The sequence below is a fragment of the Lolium perenne genome, chromosome 6, assembly GCF_019359855.2.
Source record: "Lolium perenne isolate Kyuss_39 chromosome 6, Kyuss_2.0, whole genome shotgun sequence".
Classification (NCBI taxonomy): Eukaryota; Viridiplantae; Streptophyta; class Magnoliopsida; order Poales; family Poaceae; genus Lolium; species Lolium perenne.
Window position 1 is genome coordinate 13,016,321 of NC_067249.2, and position 5,769 is coordinate 13,022,089.

The 5,769-nt window shown below is 43.6% G+C and overlaps 1 non-coding gene across 1 annotated transcript; it reads left to right on the forward strand.

Annotated features, from left to right (window-relative positions):
* Positions 1–544: 544 nt before the first annotated feature.
* LOC127310976 (small nucleolar RNA Z118/Z121/Z120) lies at positions 545–647 on the forward strand. The gene has a single exon (XR_007857474.1). It is a non-coding gene; the product is annotated as a small nucleolar RNA Z118/Z121/Z120 (small nucleolar RNA).
* Positions 648–5,769: the final 5,122 nt, after the last annotated feature.

The window sequence follows — 5,769 nt, forward strand, 5'->3', positions numbered from 1 at the left end:
GGGATTATATAGGCGAAGAGGCGGCGCAGGGGGGCACCTGGGGGCGCCACACCCTAGGCCGGCGCGGCCTAGGCCTGGCCCGTGCCGCCATGTGGTGTGGTGGCCCCCTGGCCCCTCTCCGACTCTTCTTCGGTGTTCTGGAGCCTTCCGGAGAAAATAGGAGGTTTGGCGTTGATTTCGTCCAATTCCGAGAATATTGCCCGAACAGCCTTTCTGGAACCAAAAACAGCAGAAAACAGGAACTGGCACTGTGGCATCTTGTTAATAGGTTAGTTCCGGAAAATGCATGAAATCATCATAAAGTGCAAGCAAAACATGTAAGTATTGTCATAAAACAAGCATGGAACGACAGAAATTATGGATACGTCGGAGACGTATCACCCTTGCATGATTATACCAATCTGTGAGTAGTACCTGAGCCAACACACTTTCTTGGAATCACTCGTTTTTTGGGATAGAGTGTAAACCGTATGAGAAACTGTGTTCATTGGTCACTTGCAGTTATTAGTGTTCAACACATCTACTTATGGCTGCTATTTTTCTTTGTTTGCTGTGATGGATCACAAGGATGGTATATGAGTAAGATTTCTCTTGAAAAGGGCCGTCTTCATTGATTATACATCCTAAACTGATCATTAGAGCAAACATGTGCTATACTAATTTGACCCGCAAAAAATTTTTTTTTTGACAGAAATTGACAAGCTGTGATAAATATATTAATTCTGAGTAAGTTAGAGGAATAATTGTTGCTTGGTCTAGTTAACAACTTCTGTGATAAATATGTTCAGAGAACAACTCAAGGATATAGCTAAATATGAGAACGGATTCTACAGAATTGTTGTCCAAGAACGAGCCCTAGCTAACATGAATTAGAAAACTTGAAGTTTCTCTCTTAGAAATTTAATTACTCTTGTACCTCCAGGCATCGACTCATCTCACAGGGAAACAGGAAACGGAACTTGAACATGGAAAACTAGTATTGGTGGCCTCACATACCGGTATACCTGTACTCCAAGAGGTCAAGAAACATATCAGGGATGGACTCCTCCATTCCAGCGATTGGTCCTGGTGTTTATCTTCCAGGCGCTGGCCATTGTAGGTGGTCGCGATGGCTCCAACGCTAGTTCTTGGAAGAGCTGCTATTTGGGTCAGTTGCAGTATGCTGGGGAATGGATCACGATGGGTGGAGTGGTCTATTTCGTTGGGGTAGAGCAATACTATTTGGTCACTTCTTTTCAAGTTAAGTAGATAACTTTTCTTGGATATTTTAGATAGGTGCACTGTAGCTAATATATATCAATCCAACACGGTTAGATATTTAGCTCTAGGTATGTACAGTAAATGTGTGGTTGGGAACTAGTTAAAGATACAGATTGCTTCTGACTCAACCAACTATATTCCAAACATTTTTTTAGGACATTTTCAAAATAGGGGGGATTAGATTAGAATTTAGTGGTTTTAAATTTGGCTCGGTGTATGTTCTCGAGAGTTCGACAAAAAGATGCATGCCATGCTGATGATGCGCATTACAATTCCTATATAGGCTTAGTTAAAAGAGGGATGTTACACTTCCCCTCAAGGAAGTGAACATCGGGATACATCATCGTCTCTACGTGCTTCGGTTATTTCTTTGCACTTATTTAATTTGTGATAGCCATTGAGGTTGAAGTTCTTGATATATATATTTTTCCATATAGGTGTTGGAGATATGCCCAAGAGGCAATAATAAAAGTGGTTATTATATATCTTTATGTTTATGATAAATGTTTATATACCATGCTATAATTGTATTAACCGAAACATTGATACATGTGTGATATGTAAACAACAAAGAGTCCCTAGTATGCCTCTTAACTAGCTTGTTGATTAATGGATGATTAGTTTCATAATCATGAACATTGGATGTTATTAATAACAAGGTTATATCATTATATGAATGATGTAATGGACACACCCAATTAAGCGTAGCATAAGATCTCGTCATTAAGTTATTTGCTATAAGCTTTCGATACATAGTTACCTAGTCCTTATGACCATGAGATCATGTAAATCACTTATACCAGAAAGGTACTTTGATTACATCAAACGCCACTGCGTAAATGGGTGATTATAAAGGTGGGATTAAGTATCTGGAAAGTATGAGTTGAGGCATATGGATCAACAGTGGGATTTGTCCGTCCTGATGACGGATAGATATACTCTGGGCCCTCTCGGTGGAATGTCGTCTAATGTCTTGGAAGCATATGAATAAGTTCATAAGAGACCACATACCACGGTACGAGTAAAGAGTACTTGTCAGGAGACGAGGTTGAACAAGGTATAGAGTGATACCGGTGATCAAACCTCGGACAAGTAAAATATCGCGTGACAAAAGGAATTGGTATCGTATGTGAATGGTTCATTCGATCACTAAAGTCATCGTTGAATATGTAGGAGCCATTATGGATCTCCAGATCCCGCTATTGGTTATTGGTCGGAGTGAGTACTCAACCATGTCCGCATAATTCGCGAACCGTAGGGTGACACACTTAAAGTTGGATGTTGAAATGGTAGAACTTGAATATGGAATGGAGTTCGAATATTTGTTCGGAGTCCCGGATGAGATCCCGGACATCACGAGGAGTTCCGGAATGGTCCGGAGAATAAGATTCATATATAGGATGTCATTTTATGTGAATTAAATTGACGCGGAAGGTTCTATGGAAGGTTCTAGAAAGTTCTAGAAAAGTCCGGAAGAAACCACCAAGGAAGGTGGAGTCCACATGGGACTCCACCTCCATGGCCGGCCAACCCTAGTGGGGGAGGAGTCCCAAGTGGACTCCCCCTTAGGGGGCCGGTCAACCCCCCATATGGGAGGTGGAACTCCCACCTCTAGTGGGAGTCCTAGCTTGGCTAGGTTTCCCCACCATATGGAAGGTTTTTGGTTCGGGTCTTATTCGAAGACTTGGAGACCAACTCTTGGGGCTTCCACCTATATAATGAGGGGCCAAGGGGAGGGGGCCGGCCACCCCAAGACCACAAGCTGGCCGCCCCTCTTGAGTGGCCGGCCACCCCCTCCCAAACCCTAGCCGCCCCGCTCCTCCACTTCCCGCACGCTTAGCGAAGCTCCGCCGGATTTCTCCACCACCACCGACACCACGCCGTCGTGCTGTCGGATTCAAGAGGAGCTACTACTTCCGCTGCCCGCTGGAACGGGGAGGTGGACGTCGTCTTCATCAACAACCGAACGTGTGACCGAGTACGGAGGTGCTGCCCGTTCGTGGCGCCGGAACCGATCGTGATCAAGATCTTCTACGCGCTTTTGCAAGCGGCAAGTGAACGTCTACCGCAGCAACAAGAGCCTCCTCTTGTAGGCTTTGGAATCTCTTCAAGGGTGAGACTCGATAAACCCCTCATTGCTACCGTCTTCTAGATTGCATCTTGGCTTGGATTTCGTGTTCGCGGTAGGAAAATTTTTGTTTTCTATGCAACGTTATCCTACAGTGGTATCAGAGCCGTGTCTATGCATAGATGGTTGCACGAGTAGAACACAATGGTTTGTGGGCATTGATGCTCTTGTTATCTTTAGTTTGAGTACTTTGCATCTTTGTGGCATAGTGGGATGAAGCGGCTCGGACTAACTTTACATGACCGCGTTCATGAGACTTGTTCCTCGTTCGACATGCAACTTGTATTGCATACGAGGCTTTGCGGGTGTCTGTCTCTCCTACTATAGTGAAGATTCAATTTACTCTTCTATTGACAACATTAGTATCAACGTTGTGGTTCATGTTCGTAGGTAGATTAGATCTCTCTCGAAAACCCTAAAACCACGTAAAATATGCAAACCAAATTAGAGACGTCTATCTTGTTTTTGCAGGGTTTGGTGATGTGATATGGCCATAATGTGATGATGAATATGTATGAGATGATCATTATTGTATTGTGGCAACCGGCAGGAGCCTTATGTTTGTCTTTAAATTTCATGTTGAGTAGTATTTCAAAATAGTTGTAATAGTTGCTACATGGAGGACAATCATGAAGACGGCGCCATTGACCTTGACGCTACGCCGAAGATGATGGAGATCATGCCCGAAGATGATGGAGATCATGTTCGTGCTTTGGAGATGAAGATCAAAGGCGCAAAGACAAAAGGGCCATATCATATCACATATGAACTGCATGTGATGTTAATCCTTTTATGCATCTTATTTTGCTTAGATCGCGACGGTAGCATTATAAGATGATCCCTCACTAAAATCTCAAGATAATAAAGTGTTCATCCTTAGTAGCACTGTTGCCAAGACTTGTCGTTTCGAAGCATCTCGTGATGATCGGGTGTGATAGAATCAACAAGTGCATACAACGGGTGCAAGACAGTTTTGCACATGCGGATACTAAGGTGGCCTTGACGAGCCTAGCATGTACAGACATGGTCTCGGAACACGTGATACCGAAAGGTAGAGCATGAATCATATGGATGATATGATGAACACTTTGAGTGTTCACCATTGAAATCACACCTTGTCTCGTGATGATCGGACTTAGGTGCGGTGGATTTGGTTCGTGTGATCACTAAGACAATGCGAGGGATATTGTTTTGAGTGGGAGTTCACCTAGATTTTTAATTATGTTGAATTAAAATTTGAACTCAATTTGTCATAAACATTAGTCTAAACTATTGCAAATATATGTTGTAGATATGGCGTCCCCAATCAATTTTAACCAGTTCCTAGAGAAAGAAAAGCTTAAGAGCAACGGTAGCAACTTCACCGACTGGTTCCGTCATGTGAGGATTTTCCTCGCTGGCGGAAATCTGCAATATGTGCTTGATGCACCGCTAGGTGACCCTCCTGCAGAAACAGAAACCGATGAAGTAAAGAATGTTTACGCGACTCGGAAAACTCGGTACTCTCAAGTACAGTGTGCCATCCTATGCAGTCTGGAAGCCGATCTTCAAAAACGTTTTGAGCACCACGATCCACATGAGTTGATAAAAGAGTTGAAGACTATTTTTGAAACTCATGCGGCCGTGGAATGCTATGAAGCATCGAAACAATTTTTCAGCTGCATGATGGAAGAAGGTAGCTCCGTTAGTGAGCACATGCTCGCCATGACCGGGCATGCGAAGAAACTTCGATGACTTGGAAATAGTTATTCCTAACAGACTGGGGATTAATCGTATCCTTCAATCACTGCCACCTAGTTACAAGAACTTTGTGATGAACTACAATATGCAGAACATGAACAAAGAGTTACCTGAACTCTTCGCCATGCTTAAAGCTGCTGAGATTGAGATCAAGAAAGAGCACCAAGTGTTGATGGTCAACAAGACCACCAGTTTCAAGAAACAGGGCAAGTCTAAGGGACAATTCAAGAAGGGTGGCAAGAAAGCTGCCACACCTTGCTGACGTGGGAGTCGTAGCTTCCTTGTGACGGTAAAGCACGCGTCCGTTGGGAACCCCAAGAGGAAGGTATGATGTCGTATAGCAGCAAGTTTTCCCTCAGTAAGAAACCAAGGTTTAATGGAACCAGTAGGAGTCAAGAAGCACGTTGAAGGTTGTTGGTGACGGAGTGTAGTGCGGCGCAACACCAGGGATTCCGGCGCCAACGTGGAACCTGCACAACACAGCCAAAGTACTTTGCCCCAACGAAACAGTGAGGTTGTCAATCTCACCGGCTTGCTGTAACAAAGGATTAGATGTATAGTGTGGATGATGATTGTTTGCAGAGAACAGTAGAAACAGTATTGCAGTAGATTGTATTCGATGTAAAAGAATGGACTGGGGT